The following is a 17,174-nucleotide window of genomic DNA, read 5'->3' on the forward strand; positions in this document are numbered from 1 at the left end:
AGACTGGAGGATCCCTAGGGTTTGTTGCCAGCCAGTCTGGCCAAATCGGTGAACTCCAGAGTAAGTGAGAGACCCTATCTTCAAAAAGTAAGGCGGAGTAAATATAAGAATATACCTGACGTTGACCTCCAAACTCCGTGTATGCACACACAGGCACGCGGATTAAAGAAAGAAAGAAATGGTAATATAAGAGATGTCAGAAGAGCTCAAGCTTGTGACTCGGTGGGTGGTTGTGGCTGTCAGCTTGCACCTCTAGGGAGGGCGTCTGCCTTCCTTTCTCATAAATACAAAGAAGAATCTATGGCATATAACATCAGGAGATTTAAACCTGGATGGCTGTGTGGCTCACAGCAACTAGGCTGTGAGAATGGAGAAACTTCTCTCTTTGGGGACAGAGAAAGACCCCTGTCTCTCCGCCTCAGGGTGGCCAGTCCTTACTCACCGGAGTTGTCTCCTTTTGCAAGTAAGGAATTTGGGGGAAAGTCCTCCTTAGGCGATGAGCATCTCAAAGCATTCCGTTCATGAGTTCCTTGGACGTGGATGGTCCTTTCTGAGTGTAGACCCTACGACAGTGTGTCTACCTCTCCCACGGTTGCAGCCGCTTCTTCTTATTCCTAGGCAATGGAGCTACCTTAACCGGTGTCGCTCTCTTTCTTGCCCCTGGCTTCATACTAATGCGGGGTTTGAGTGATGAAGGACTCTGAACTGGCAAACCAAGATCTGACCCTTCCAAGCTAGATTCTTTGTCTCTTCACCTTCTAGGTTCCTAGGATGGAAAAACTGTGAAAAATAAATAAATCTGCCTTTCTGCTAATGATGCCCAGAATCTGCAGCCTGCCCTGAACTCACACTGGAAGTGAGTTGGAATGTGTCATGGACCCTGGAGTGGAAAGCCTGATTGGGGACAGGGGCATTTATCAGAGGATGGTGCAAGCCATCGTCGGTATGCATAGCAAGTCTCCACTAGCCCCCTCGTAAGCCTACATATGTCCTTGTTATTTATAGGACATGTCCAAGCCATTGTATTGTCTCAGGAGGCAAGGGACCTTTCTCCATGTATAGGGGGACAAAATGAGCTGAAAATTAGCTCAAATCCCAACTCAAATCACAGCAAGTAAGGGCATGGTTACCTGGGTGTAGCGGGTGTCATGATTTCTGACTTCACTGAGTCGGAGAATAAACATCGGGTTAGAGGGCCATACCAAGGAAAGGATGTGCCTCACGCGGGAATGCCAAGCCACAGAGCAGAGAGACGGTTGATACTAATTGGGTAAGTAGGCTTCAAAGGTCTCCTTGGGGGCAGAACCACAAGGGGCTGGATGCCCCTGTGTTGGGAGTCAGAGTTCTGCAGGTACACTGTGGGCTGGTTCAGCTGCTGACTACCCATGAAGCCTGGGTTTCTGGAATAGTCTTGAGTGCTGTGTGATGATGCTCGGTGAGGTCTTCACGGGCAATGACAAGAATTCAATAGATGTGCTTAGTGATAACGATCATGATACAAGTGATGTAATCAGGAGTCTTAAAGAGGACACGCCCCTGCCCCTTGCTTTGAAAAAACATTTGCTCTTATTATTTAGGAATTTTATACATATAGTTAATGTGTTTTCATCATACCTACTCCCCCCACCTTTTTTTTTTGGTTTTTTGAGACAGAGTTTCTCTGTGGTTTTGGAGCCTGTCCTGGAACTAGCTCTTGTAGACCAGGCTGGTCTCGAACTCACAGAGATCCGCCTGCCTCTGCCTCCCGAGTGCTGGGATTAAAGGCATGCACCACCACCGCCCGGCCACCTACTCCCCTTTTCAATTCCCCCTGGATCTCCACCCACAATATGTCTCCCTCCAACCTCATGCTCCACCCCTTTTTAATAAGCGTCGGTGTCAGATTAGTGCTACCCATATGTGCTTGGGTGTGGGGCTGTAGCCTGGAGCACGGGGAACCTACCAGTGGCTGCACTCATCAAAAGATATTACCCTTCCTCCCCCACCAGCTATTAACTACCAATAGTTCTCAGGTCGGGGTGGGGGAATCTCATGAGCCTCTCCCCCATTCGTTCCGAAAATTTCACTGGCTTGATCTTGTGCGGTAACCGCAAGTGCTATTAGTTCTTGAGTGTAGTGAGCATATCATCTCCAGAAGATAGCATACCACAGCTCTGCTCTCCACACTCCTGCTTTAAAACTCTCCTAAGCCTGAGCCTTAGTGGTGCTTATGGAGGAGGGAGACATTAGTATAGACGGCCCATTTAGAGCTGTGCGCTCAGTCACACACTCTCAGCACTTCACCTACTTCTGAGTCCCCTCGCAAGAAGCTTCCCCGACAAAGGAGAGAGCAGCACAAATCTATGGGTATCCACATAAATATTTAAAAGGCAGACCGGCAACATGGTCATTTAGCAAAACAATAATAGTAGGTTCCTCCCTAGATGCCTTCATTCTTTTTTTAATCACTGTGTGTCCCCGTCTACCCCTGGCCACACAGCCTTCTTCTTCCCTTTTCTCCAAAGGAAGATCTGTAGAGAATGGTGGGGCAGGAGGGAGAAGCTGAGAGAAAGGTCACATGGGACCAAACAGATCACATCTGGACACTGGCCTCTGGGGAAGGGAGCAAGGAAGATGGAGTGGCAGAGGTGCTGGATAGAAGTGAGCTGGAGACAGGTCTTCAAAGGGGTCAGAACCTGGAAGTCTATGCAAATCAGGGAGAGAGAAGCCCACCATTCAGCATCCAGGAGACCTCGGCATCCAGCCTACTGTCCAGCATCCAGGAGACCCCAGCATCCAGCCTACCGTTCAGCATCCAGGAGACCCCAGCATCCAGAGGACCCCAGCATCCAGCCTACCATCCAGCATCCAGGAGACCCCAGCATCCAGCCTACCATCCAGCATCCAGGAGACCCTGTTTGTCCCCAAGTCTGGTTAACCCAGCAAGATTTTTCTTCTGCTTCTGAAAACACACAAAGATTGTCTGTCTGTATGTCTGTTTCTATCTCTTTTGATTCTTTAGGGATCAAACCTCAGGTTTTTACTTGTGTAGCAAGTAAGTGTTCTAACATTGGGCTTCATCCCTGTTCATTATATATTCTTGAAACAAGTCCTCTGTTCTAAGATTGTGGTTTACATAGATGGTCCTCCATCCAACAGGTTGTCTGTTTCTTTGTTGGTGACAGGCTGCCCTTGAACTCAATACCCTGGGCCACCAAGCTCTTGAGTGCTGGCATTCCAGGCCAGTGCCATCACCCCCACCTCTTCAGGGTGCTTTGGAATCTGGTGCTGGAGAGGGAACACAGGGCCTCACACTTGTAAAGATATGCTCTACCACTAAGCTGAACCCACAGCCCTGACCTTTTTGTATTGTCAGGGATTAGCTAGTGATGCTAGAGAAAAGGAAAGACTGAGATAACAAACCTGACTGTTGACAGAGGATTCAAAGCTAAGTGCCTGGGATCACCGCTCCCTGGCACCTCTGACCCTTGTGTGGATTTGAAACTGATCAGTGGGTTTGTTCATTCCTGGCCTTGACAAGTCTCACTTTCTCAAGCTTCTTATCCCAAATGATCAACAGATAGAGGCAGCCTTGCCTAGAAAAGATAAGAGAAAATACAAAGGGCAGCACGCTGTAGGGCCTCCTGATCAGTGAGCCTTCCCTAGGCTTACACCATGCAATTCGATGCCGGATTGCTTTGCCTAGCATATGCCAGGCCCCAGGGCTCAATCTACAGAGTGGAGAAAGGGAGAGCAGAATATCAAGAGAATAATTGTAAGGATTAAGGACCATTCCAGTGCCCACCTGGCTTTGGGTAAAATTAAATCCAAAGAAATTTCACAGAAGCTTCTTCCATTTTTGCAATGCCTGGCAAGACAAAAGCAGTGTTTCTCCAACAGATCCGGCACTCACCAGGATGGCTAGTCCTGCGAGCCAGCTTCTTCTAGGGACTCCCTGTTTCTGCCTTTTGCGGGCACATATGGGACCTTTGCCATTTCCATGAACCATCTCCCCAGCTTTTAAAAATATTCTTTTTTTAAAAAATATTTATTATGTATACAATATTCTGTCTGTGTGTATGACTGCAGGCCAGAAGAGGGTACCAGTCCTCATTACAGATGGTTGTGAGCCACCATGTGGTTGCTGGGAATTGAACTCAGGACCTTTGGAAGAGCAGGCAATGCTCTTAACCTCTGAGCCATCTCTCCAGCCCTTGAGAATATTCTTAAACCCGGCATAGTAATACACACCTTTAATCCCAGTACTCAGGAGGAAGAGGCAGGCAGCTCTCTATGAGTTTGAGGCTGGCCTGGCCTACAAGTTCCAGGACAACCAGGGCTACACAGAGAAACTCTGTTTCCAAAAACGAAACAAAACAAAAAAACCAAAAACCAAAACAAACAAAAAAGAGGCAGGAATGACAGTGCCAGGGATTAGGATAGAAGAGGAAGAAGCACTTAGCCAGTGGCTTTCTATACAAAACTACAAGTCTGCTTCCTGAGACTATGTTTAGTCCTTGCTCGCACAGGCTCTCTCTTTCCCCCCTTTCTCCTCTCTTCTCTCTTTCTTCAATCTTTCTCCCCATGCTCCCCCTTCCTTCCCCACCTCGTGTGTGTGTGTGTGTGTGTGTGTGTGTGTGTGTGTGTGTGTGTGTGTGTACATGTGTACTAGAGCCCAGGGAAGCTAGAGGTATCTGACCCCTAGAACTGGAGGAGCTGGAATAGAGGGAGGCAGTCGTGAGAGCCACAGGATGTGGTGCTGGACCCAGCTCAGCTGTATGTACTCTAAACCACTGAGCCACCTCTCTAGCCCATCTATTGTGTTTTATTTTTTAAGATTTATTTAATTTTATATGCATGTAGTTTTTCCAACATGTGTGTATGCCACATGTGTACCCAGTGCCCACGGAGGTAAGAGGAGGGTTTTAGAACCTTTGAAACTGGAGTTATAAATAATTGTGAGCCACTAAGTAGGTGCTGGGAACTGAATCCAGAACCTCTATTGGAGCTCTTAACTATTGAACCATCTCTCTGGCCTTGGTATTTTACTTCTAAAGAGAGAGAAAAAAAAGTCTGATATTGACCCAGTCAAACTGATTTTCTTTTCTTTCTTTCTTTCTTTCTTTCTTTCTTTCTTTCTTTCTTTCTTCCTTCCTTCCTTCCTTCCTTCCTTCCTTTCTTTCTTTCTTTCTTCCTTCCTTTCTTTCTTGTCTTTCTTGAGACAGTTTCTCTGTGTAGCACTGGGCCCTGGCTGTTCTGGAACTCACTCTGTAGACCAGGCTGGCCTCAAACTCAGAGACCTAGCTGCCTCTGTCTCCTGAGTGCTAGAGCCACTTGGCCACCACCACCCAGCTTAAATTGATGTCTTCAGCAATCCACAACAAGAACAATACTGGTCTCATGTGTTGCTAAAAGCATCCCATTGGAACTGCCCTTGGCCCTGGGAAAGAGGATTAGAATGTTCTCTTTGCCAGTTCCCTGTCATTGGTGTCATTGGCACATTCATGGTGTGCTCGCTAGTTTCACGTCAATTGGACAAAAGTAAAAGTCATCTGAAAGGAGGGAACCTCAACTGAGAAAATACCCCCATAAGATCTGGCTGTAAGGGATTTTCTTAAGTAGTAATTGTAGGTGGTGCCATCCCTGGGCTGGTGGTCCTGGGTTCTATAAGAAAGCCAGTAGGCAGCACCCCTCTATAGCCTCTGCACCAGCTCCTGCCTCCAGGTTCCCACCTGGCTTGAGCTCCTGTCCTGACTTCCTATGATGATGATCTATGATGTGGAAGCATAAGCCGAATGAACCCTTTCCTCCCCAAGTTGCTTGGGTCATGGTGTTTCATCACAGCGATAGTAACATGGTAATTTTACAATGTGGCAATCAATCACCTAGGGCAATTCAATGAGTCAAGTTTTGATTGTGTTCCAGCCCCACCCAGAAATCAGGGCATGAGATCTTCATTCCCAGGTGTCCAGATTTCCTCAGGTTTAGCTAATGATTGCCACCACACAAGCTCCTCGGAAGAGCCTGTAGTGTGTGTTGCTGGGCCTCAGGGCCTTTTACACAAGAGGACTGAATCAGAGGCAGGCTCTGTCCTAATCTAAATTCTTGGCTGCACAGTCCTTCCTGGGGCTATAGTTTGGGTGTGTCCCCTGGAGTTCATGTGTTGGAAATTCAGCCCCCAAAGTCATGTGTTGATGGTATCTGCAAGTAGAGACTTTGAGAAGGAATTAGCATTAGTCAAGATCACTATGAGGGCAATAGAATGAGGGCACTAGTGACTTTAGAAGAGGGAGAGGGCCTGGCATGCTTTCAGTCTCCCCATGGCACTTCTTCTGCCATGGTATGGCACAGGCACAGGCTCTCACTGGCTGCTGAGAACCTGCTCTTGGACTTCTCCCACCCCAGAGCCGTGAGTCCAGCGAACATCTATTCTTTATAAACTAACTGGTCTCAAGGAATTTGTTATAAGAACAAATAAACAAAGATATTAGTCAACCAGAGGGGGGGAAATACAATTATTTCCACTACCTGAAGGAAAAGGCTAGCTTAGATTGAATTGCAGGGGATTACTTTGATCTGTTCCAGGGCCTGTCCTCTCCATGGCTCAATCCACTCCTGCCCTTGGGGATGGATGGGAACCTCTTTCATCTTCTCCCATGTCTTTTCTTTTTTTAGATTTTACTTTTTTTTATAAGTGTTTGTCTAAATATATATATATATATATGCAACATGTGTTCAGGACCCATGGAGGAGCAGAAGAGGGTATCAAATCCCCTGGCCTGGAGTTACAGACTGTGAGCTTCCCTGTGGTTGCAGAGAATGAACTGATAAATAAAAACAAATATTGGAAAATAGTTTTTGCATTTCTTTATTTTAGCACGTGTATATATGTGTGTGCTGCTACACATGTTTGGAGATCAGAGGACAACTGATCTCCAGAGTTGGTTTTCTCCTTCTGCTGTGTAAGCACTGGGGCTTGAACTCAGGTCCTTAGGCTTGGCAGCAAGCACTTTTTTTTTTTTTTTTTGTTTTTTGTTTTTTGTTTTTTCAAGACAGGGTTTCTCTGTGGCTTTGGAGCCTGTCCTGGAACTAGCTCTGTAGACCAGGCTGGTCTCGAACTCACAGAGATCCGCCTGCCTCTGCCTCCCGAGTGCTGGGATTAAAGGCGTGCGCCACCATTGCCTGGCTAGCAACAAGCACTTTTATCCACTTATTTATCTCTATGGCCCCAGAGCTCCAAATCCATGGGATCCAACAGATACCTTCTTCTGATTTTTTGTAGGTGCCAACCATGCACATGGTATATATGCATGGAGGTAAAACATCCAAACATGCAAAATAAACATGTAAGAAAAACATGTAAATCTATTTTTTTTAAACTAAAGTCTTTTTTCTCTTTTCCTTTCTTTTTCTTTTTATCTTTTTTTTTTCCATTTTTAAAGCCAGGGTTTCTCTGTGTAGCCCTGACTGTCCTGGAACATTCTTTGTAGACCGGACTGGCTTTGAACTCACAGAGATCCAGTTGCCTCTGCCTCCCAAGTGTTGGGATTAAAGGTGTGCACCATCATCACTCAACAATCTGCCACAATTTAACTCTTCCACCTCACTCCACTTTCGGTCTTCACTGCTTCGAAGAGTATAACTTGTCTCCAAATTTTGGATTTTCTCTGTGGTCTTGTGACTGACAAGACCTTACTATGTAGCCCTGACAGGCCTGGGGCTCATTGTAACCCAGGCTGGCCTTGAATTTGGGTTAATCCTACAATTTCTGTCTCCTCCTGAGAGCTGGGACTATAGGTGTACCCGGGCTGGGCAGATGGTGGATCCTTAAAACAGTTATTTATGTGACTGTGTATACATTTAAGTGTATGCCATGGCTCCCATGTAGAGGTCAAAGGTCAGTTCTCTCCTCCCACCATGTGGGTCCCAGGAATAAATCTCAGGTCATTAGTGGTGAGCACTTTTGCCTTCCTGTCCCTCTGCATAGTCCTAGGGCGGAGTGTTACGTCTGCTGAAGCAGAGGTTTGATGGCGGCAGGAAGTGACAATCTCTTTTTCTTTCTTGGGTTACCCCCACCTCTTGACTGTGGGAGGTATGTTAGTTTTGTTGTTGTTGTTTTGTTTGTTTGCTGTGTAGCAAATTACTGCCCCCTCCTAATTGAGAGGCTCAAAGCAGTAAACATTTATTAAGTCAAATTCCCATGGGTCAGGAATCAGGAAACAGTTTATCTGGGTGGTTCTGGCTCACAAATTGTACTCAGGGCTGTCTGGAGCTGCAGTCATCTGAATGGTTCATTGGGGCTGGAAAATCCACTTCCAAATTCTCATCCCTGGCCACCGGTAAGAGGCTGGAGTTTTTGCATTATTCTGTCTGTTTGAAGGATTAGGTAACTGGCTTTCCCCAGAACAAGTGCTCCAAGAAGGGTTGGTGGGAAGACGAGGTTTGTTTTGTGATCTTGTCTCACAAAAGGACAAATCACTACTTACTTCCTATTACATTCCTATTTCGTGGGTCACATGGATCGTATCTGATATTCTGGAGGGAAGAACCCACATAAAGACCCTAAATTGAAAATAGCCATCAGGGGTCTGGCTCTCGCAGGATATACAGAAACATCCCCTTCACTGAATGTTATTGTTTTTTGTTTTGTTTTGCTTATTCGAGATAGGTTCTCCTTAAGCCTGGCTGTCTTGAAACTCACTGTGTAGGCCAGGCTGTCCCCAAACTCAAGGAAGGCCTCCTGGCCTTGGCTTTCCAAATGCTAGGATTAAAGGCCTGGGCCACCATGACTAGCTCAGGCTAGAATCTTAAACGTCCCCTACGGGCTCACATTTTGAATAACCAATCTCTCTCTATTGGTGGTACCATTTTAATGTAGATAGCTGGGGCTGATAGTATAGCTCATTTAGATCCTGGGTTCAAGCCTCAGAACCACAACCGATAGATAGATAGATAGATAGATAGATAGATAGATAGATAGATAGATAGATAAAATCCAGCTAGTAAATAATCCAGCTAGTAAATAGAAAGCTGGCTCAGTGGTTAAGAACAGTTGTGTTCTTGTAGATTTGGGCTCAGTTCTCAGGATCCACATGGTGGTGGCTCATAACCATTTGTAACTTCAGTTCCAGGGGACCTGACTCCCTCTTCTGGCCTCCACAAGCACTGCACACACGTGGTATGCTTACATGCATGCAGCCAAAACACACAAACAAAATAAATCAAATCTAAAAATAACATAAAACCCAATTAGGCTTCCCCACTTCGTTGTCATCACCCAGCCCAGACACTTTTCCTTCTCCTTTGGATCGCCCATTTGTCTCCTGTCTGGCTTCTTCGCTTCCATCTTGTTCCCCTACAGTCTATGTTTTTCAAGTCAACAGCCGGAGTGACCCTTTAAAAACTACTGAGAAGTTATATTCGCTCTGATAAAAACCTACCAGAAGCACTCCCATTTCTTTTGACGTCATAGTCAAAGTCTTGGCATTGACCTACAACCTGTGGTTTGGTTTGAATCCAGTTAGGGGGAAGACAAGAGTCCTTAGTGGAGGAGTGATGGATGTGATAGAAATGAGAACATTTGGAAGAGTACTGTTGATGGTCTGTTAGGTACCTGTGATAGGAAGCTGTCCAGCTGAGAAGTTGTATTGTAGGCTGACAAGATGGCTCAGTGGATAAAGGCTCTTGCTGCCAAGCCTGACAACCCGAGTTCAATCCCTAGGATTACAAGCTGTCCTCTGACCTGCACACACACACACACACACACACACACACACACACACACACACACTGTGGCATATACACGGCCCCCAATAAGTAAAATAAATGTAATAAAGATTTTTAGAAACGCTTCATTGTGATGCATGACTATAATCTCAGCACTTGGAAGACAGAGGTGGAATCATTAAGGGTTTGTAATTGGCCTTGGCTGCATAACAACATCGTCTAAGACAATGAAACACAAAGATATAAGGGAATAAGTATTAATTAATGATTTTTTAAAAAGCTAAGCCTGATTTGGGCATGATTTTGCATGTAACCCCGGCACTTGGGAGGCAGAAGCAGGTGAATCTATGAGTTCAAAGCCAGCCTGGTCTATAAAGCATGTTCTAGGCCATTCTGGGCTTCATAGTGAGACCTTCTTTCATAAAACAAACCCATACTCCCACTTACCAAGTGCTAACTGTGTCTTAGCCTCTCACCTTTCTCTTCTTATTCCACTTTGGTACTTAGAGTAATTCTATGATGTGAGTCTTTGTGATATTCCCTTTTTACACACAGAAAAAAACAGGTCCCAAACACCTTAAATACCTTGCTTGAGGCCAAGGGACTAGACAGGCCAGCATGGCACAATGCTGAAATCCAACCCTGATTGTCTTCAGCATTCCAAGGAGCCATGTTCACGGAGAAATGTTGAAGCTAAAGAACACACACATTTTCAGGACAGAAGCTAGAATCTTTATTTAAGGAACAGCTGTGGGCTAGGGATACAGCTCAGTGGTAGTCTGTGACCTTCGCACAACAACCATCCTCAGTGCAAACCAACGAGAGGGAAGCTGCTGAGGGTGTTCTTCACGTCAGCTGAGCACTTTGGAGGCTAACCCAGGAGGATTGGTTTGAGGCCAGCCTGGACTACCTAGTGAGAATGTTATCTGTGTTTTGTTGTTATTTGTTTTGTTTTGTTGTGAAATAGGATCTCACTGTGTAGCCCAAGTTAGACTGAAACTTTCTGTGTAAACTGGACTGGACTTGAACTCACAGAGATGGCTCATAGGTAGGCAGGTCTCTGAGTTCCAGGACAGCCTGTTCTACAGAGCGAGTTCCAGGACAGCCAAGATTACACAGAAAATCCCTGTATTGAAAAAAAAAAGACAAACCAAACAAACAAACCGCCCCCCAAGGCAAAGAAAAACAAAACAAAAGCCCTTAGCCATATGTGAGTTTAGATGTTCAAAAAGATAGAGTAATGTAATTTGAGAAACACTACCATGTTTTCACAGTTGGACTCCTTACACACATTTTTATTATGTTTGTAGCATTGGCTGACCTGAAACTCACTATGCAGACCAGGTTTGCCTTGAACTTGTGCCTCTTTGTGCTAGGATAACAGGTGTATGTGGCCATACCCACACAAGCCTAGTCTTCAGTGTTCAGTCTAACCTTGGCCTCTTAGCTTTCCACGAGAACCAGCATCCTCTGCTTATATTGGGAACCACCACTATCAAGCAGGCTCAGGTCTTAGACCAGGTGACCCTCCCAGGTTCCAGACTGGTTTCTATACATGCTCATGGTTTCCACTTGTCTCTAAGATGCTGATTTTCCTTGCAGGTTCTAGGTTCTTCTCTTTCTTTCTTTCCTTTTATGTAGTCTCTCTCTCTCTCTCTCTCTCTCTCTCTCTCTCTCTCTCTCTCTCTCTCTCTCTCTGTGTGTGTGTGTGTGTGTGTGTGTGTGGTGTAACAATGTCTACTTGCTAAGTAAACAAGGCTGGCCTCCAACTTGGGGCAATCCTCCTGACTGCTGCGGCTATAGGCATGTGATACTGCAGCTGGCTCTCCCAGATTAATAGGCCGCACTCTCCCAAATACTTCCTTTTAAAAGGGCCAGAGTCACTTTCCCAGAATACATTTCACAAAGTGTTTAAGGCCATGCGTGGTCCTGCAGATCAATAATCCTAACACTGAAGAGGCTAAGGCAGGAAGACTTCAAGTTTAGGTACAAGCTTCTCAAGCTGGAGGCACACCTGGACCACATATTGAGACCCTTTCAGCCATACCTCCTAATGACCTGTTGTTTTATTCATAGATGAATGCATCTCTCAAACCTCATCAGAGAAGCTTCTATTAGCAGGAGATGGTGATGAACACAGAGACCCACAACTGGCTAAGGTACAGAGAGTAAGAGAATATGCTCTGTCCCAAACGGAATGCCTATACTGCACATCCTCCTCCCGAAGCTCAGGAATCCTTGCAGAAGCGAGCGTGGGAAGAGTGTAAGAGGCAGAGTCAGTGGATAAGCTGCAAGAGCACAGTGTCTTCCAGACACAGCAGAGCAGATGCACATAGGAACTCAGGACAGTTAGGACAACGTGTACAAGCCCAGTGCAAAGTCAAGCCAAATCAAATCTCAGCAGGGAGAAGGGAAGCAGACATGAAGCCTCACCCCTTGCTGGTGATCTATTGGGAGCTGTTGCTGGAAGATGTTGAGAGAGAGAGAGAGAGAGAGAGAGAGAGAGAGAGAGAGAGAGAGAGAGAAAGAGAGAGAGATTTCTTCAACTGTGTTGTTCCTGGTAGGTTGACCATGTTCCTGTGGAAGGCCACACATCCCTGAATATATGGGCACAGCAAACCAGACATGATGTGGGGGGAAAAAAAGGGACACAAAATTGATTTGTAGAGAAGGGAAGTGGATCTCAAAGGAGTTGTGGGTGTTGATAATGTCGAAATTTATTGTACCGAATTCTCAAAGAAATAATTTCCTATAAAGGAAAAATAACTTTTAAAAAGGAAATTTTTTAAAAAATGAATTAGTAGGCGAGTTGTAACAAATTCTCATGTGCCTTATAGAACTCTCTAGAATCCCACTGTGCATATATATCCTTCACAGAGTCTTTGATCTCATGCTTTCAGCAATCCGGGTTGTGTTAATCTTCTCACATCCATTTTACCCACAGAGATCCAGGCAGATGAAGTTCCCCGAGTTCATACAGCAGATTTTGGTCTCAAAAACAGGCAGACATGGGGCTGGAGAGATGGCCCAATAGTTAAGAGTACTTGTTGTTCTTGCAGAAGACCTAGGTTCAGTTCCCAGCACCCACATGGTGACTCACAACCATCCTTAGCACCAGCTTCAGGGGATCTAACGCTCTCTTCTGACCTCATGCACCTGGTACACAAACATACATTTCAGCAAAACACTCATACACATAAAAATGAAATAAATCAATGGGGTAGTGGCACATGTCTTTAATCCCAGCACTTGGGAGGCAGAGGCAGGAGCATCTCTGTGAGTTTGAGGCCAGCCTGGTCTATAGAGAGAGTTCCAGGATAGCAGAGCTATTATAAAGAGAAACCATGTCTCAAACACTACCCCTAAGAGAAAGAAGGAAATATAAAAAAGACATTTAATTCCAACTTGCATATGACAGAGCTCTCCTCCTTGCCCCATTCTGCAAATGCTTGTCAATCATAAGCCTTGACTCTGTAGCAAGGGGACATCTGGGTGCTAGAGGAGACCCTAATACATGGGAGCTCTGCCTCTTGGCACAGCTGCCACAGATCTGAGGCCTGGCCATCAGGACTTTGATTTCGATGAGTTCACCTTTGACTAAGTAAAGCAATGAAGTCATAAACGCAGACTGATTTTTTAAATTAGGGCAAGGTTTCAAGCATGTTAGACAAATGCTCTACCCTTGAGCTACAATCTTCTCCTTGCCCCCTTTTCTTCCTCATCCTCCTCGTTCTCTTCCTCCTTCTCTTTTTCTCTGCCCTCTACATGTGTGTGCATGCATGTATGTGTGCATGTGTAAATGTGTGCGTGTGTGAGTATGTGTATGCTGAAAACTGAATCCAGGGCCTTGTGTCCTCTGCCACTAAGCTACATCCTCATCTCTTTGTTTTATTTTTGTGTTTTTGAGGCAGCTCTGGCTGTCTTGGAACTAACTATATAGACCAGGCTGCCCTCAAACTCACAGAGACCTGCCTGCCTCTGCCTCCCGCCTCTGCAGAATTAAAAGTGTGCACCACCATGTTTGGCTCATCCTTTTCTTTTTTTTGACAGTGTTTTGCACCATAGCCCAAGTCAGTCTTGAATACAACTATTCTTCTACCCTTATTTTTGGGATTGTAGGTATATGTCACCACATCTGGCTCTTACTTAGTCTTTCTTTCTTTCTTTTTTTTTTTTTTGAGACAGGGTTTCTCTGTGGCTTTGGAGCCTGTCCTGGAACTAGCTCTTGTAGACCAGGCTGGTCTTGAACTCACAGAGATCCGCCTGCCTCTGCCTCCCAAGTGCTGGGATTAAAGGCGTGTGCCACCATTGCCCGGCCTCTTTCTTTCTTTTTTAATTAAAAAGAGTTTTGAGCTAGGCAGTGGTGGTACATGCCTTTAATTCCAGCACTTGGGAGGAGAGGCAGGTGGATCTCAGTAAGTTTGAGGCCAGCCTGGGCTACAGAGTGTATCAGGACAAACTCCAAAGCTACACAGAGAAACCCTGTCACAAAACAAAACAAACAAAAAAGCCCCTCCAAAAAAGAGTTTTTAGACAAAGTCTTAGATCTTGCTCAGTTGCCAAGGGCCAAGGCTGGCCTCAATGTGAGGCATTCCTTCTGCCTCACCCTCCTGAGTGCCAGGGATACAGGCATGCATCATTATCATTATGTCCAGAACTTCTATTTTTAAAGATTTATTTATTTTTATTTTATGTGTGTGGCTGTTTTGCCTGCCTGTATCTGTAGGCCACATGTGTGCAGTGCCCTTGAAGATCAGACAAGAATATCAGATCCTCTGGAACTGTAGCTATAGACAGTTGTGAGACACCATGGAAGCGCTGGGAACCCAAGCCTGAATGTCTGCAGAGCCAGGGTTCTTAACTGACAGGTTCTCCCCAACAGGTTCTTTTTTTTTTTTAAGATTTACTTATTTATTATGTATACAACATTCTGCCTCAGTGTATGCCCGCGCGCCAGAGGAGGGCGCCAGATCTCACTACAGATGGTTGTGAGCCACCATGTGGTTGCCGGGAATTGAACTCAGGACCTCTGGAAGAGCAGCCAGTGCTCTTAACCTCTGAGCCATCTCTCCAGCCCCCTCCAACAGGTTCTTGATTTCTACTGAGAAACGGAAACTGCTAAGACAGAGAGAATGTTGGGAGTCCTCATGAACTTATTAGAAGACCAGGTTTGACTTGAATAAAGTTATAAGGAGACCCAACTAGGGGACTCAGAAACACCTTTTCCAGCCAGGTGCAGTGGTACACACCTTTAATCCCAGCACTCGGGAGGCAGAGGCAGGGTGATTTTTGAGTTTGAGGCCAGGCTGATTTGCAAAGCAAATTCCTTGACAGCCAGGGTTTACACAGAGAAATCCTGTCTCTGAAAACCAGAAAGAAAAAAAAGAGAATGACAAAGTGGAGGCACCACCGTTCCCAGAGCCAAAGTGATGCACAATGGGCATTTTACAGATGCCGCCTGCCCTGGAGTTAGGCATCCCCAGATCATGGGAGTGTCTGACAGCAGAAAGGGTGGCAGGTTAACCCCTGACCCATCTTTCAGAAGGCACTTGGTGAGTAGGGTCATGTGGGGAAGAGATCACAGCTTTTCTTCTTTCCCTTTACAGCTCAGCACTTTGATATTGCTGATTGACCGGGCCGTTCTTCTGGAAGGCAGCTTTTCTGTGTCCCCTCACCATTTCCTGTTCAGAGAAATGAATGTTTTTAAATAATTGTCTTTCTCTAGAATAGTCTAAAGTAAAACCCACTTCTTTATTGAATAATGATGATGACAATAATGATTTTTGAGACAGGGTCTCACTATAACGCCAGCTGGCCTGGAACCACTATGTAAGCTAGACAAAGATCCAACTGCATTTGTCTACCAAGTGCTGAAATAAAAGTTACATACCTCTAAACATGACTCTCTCTCTCTGTATGTATATGTGTGTGTATTTTTATATACATAAACATATATGTATGTATATATTTTTTCCAGACAGGATTTTCCTGTATAGCTCTGGCTGGCCTGGTAATTGCTATATGAATTAGACTGGCCTCAAAGCTGTAGCAATTCTCTTAACTCAGCTTCTTGAGTGTGTTAGGTACAGGTGTGAGCCACTGCCTAATTCTTCCAGAGTAATCCTGATGAGACATTCTCCCTTCATCCTTCTCGTGATGACCACCTTGCTTATCTGTTCCCTAGAACCTCGGGTTCCATTCCTTTTAGATATCTTCATCGTTAATGGGCAGTCTCCCTATTGCGATAGCCTGAAGAAAACCATCTGGTTTCCTGGCCGGCAAATCCACCTTGCCTGCTCATTTGCCTTATTCTCCCATCACCTTACAATGAGAATCTGGTGATGAACATCTATCAGAAATCTGGCTGACAGCTATGTAACATGGGTTCATATTACTAAGCCCTGCTGTATGGTGTACTTAGAAATGGGGAGCTGGAGCCAGGCCTGATGGTTCACGTGTCATTTTAGTACTAGGCAGGCTGAAGAACTAGGATCAGGAGTTCAAAGCCCCTCCTCCCCCCTTAGGCTACCAAGTGAGTTCAACAGCAGCCTGGGCTACAAAGGAGACCCTGTCTTAAAGGGAAAGGAGGTTGGGGGGGGGGAAACATAGCTCAGTGGTATAGTACTTGCCTAATATACATGAAATTCTTCATTTAATTCCTCTATAGTGCACAAAAATAAAGAAATAAATAGGGCTTGAGCTATAGCTTAATGGCAGAACATTTACCTAGCATGTACAAGGTCTGGGTTTAAACCACAGCTCCACAAGGAAGGGCGAAAACCCAAGACAATGGGATAGCCGAAGAAGTAAATAAAAGTAATTAAAGGTTAAATTTTATTATTTAAGCACAATGCAAGCAATGTAGCTGACAGAGGAATACAGTGGAAATAGTTCTTCCAAACCATTAGAACCCTTACTCTGTATTGGTGATAAAGGCTAGGGAGTGGGGAAGTGGGTGGGACCTGGTGTAGGAAGTGAGTAAGAACTGCTTCCTGTAGCTCATTAGCTGCATTCCTTGTAAGAGAAAAATGCATAATCTATTAACCGAGTTACATAATTCCAGTGACACCCATCATAATAGACCTGTGTACACACTGATCTGATCTGGTTGTTAAGGGCTTTGAATGCCACACTAGGGAGATTGGATTTTATCCTATGGCCATTATGGGTCACGAAGGGCTTTACAGTCAAGGTATGGACATAAACAGATTAACTGTGTCTGTCACCACACATCTGTTTTGGGTGGAGTTTGTAAAAGATCATTGGTAAAAGCTGCTCTTCCCTGAAGCAAACTCATGTTATGTTTCTGGTTATTCGTGTTCAGGAGAGCGTCAACTTCGACTATGTCTATTGGGAAGATGTAAACGCAGATCTGATAAGTCCCTTGCAGATATCCCTAGAGCGTATTCAGAATTCAGCGGTGCACACACGCTCTGGCCCGAGGGAATCAACAAAAGCCTCCAGGAGGA

This window comes from Microtus pennsylvanicus, chromosome 7, assembly GCF_037038515.1.
Source record: "Microtus pennsylvanicus isolate mMicPen1 chromosome 7, mMicPen1.hap1, whole genome shotgun sequence".
Classification (NCBI taxonomy): domain Eukaryota; kingdom Metazoa; phylum Chordata; class Mammalia; order Rodentia; family Cricetidae; genus Microtus; species Microtus pennsylvanicus.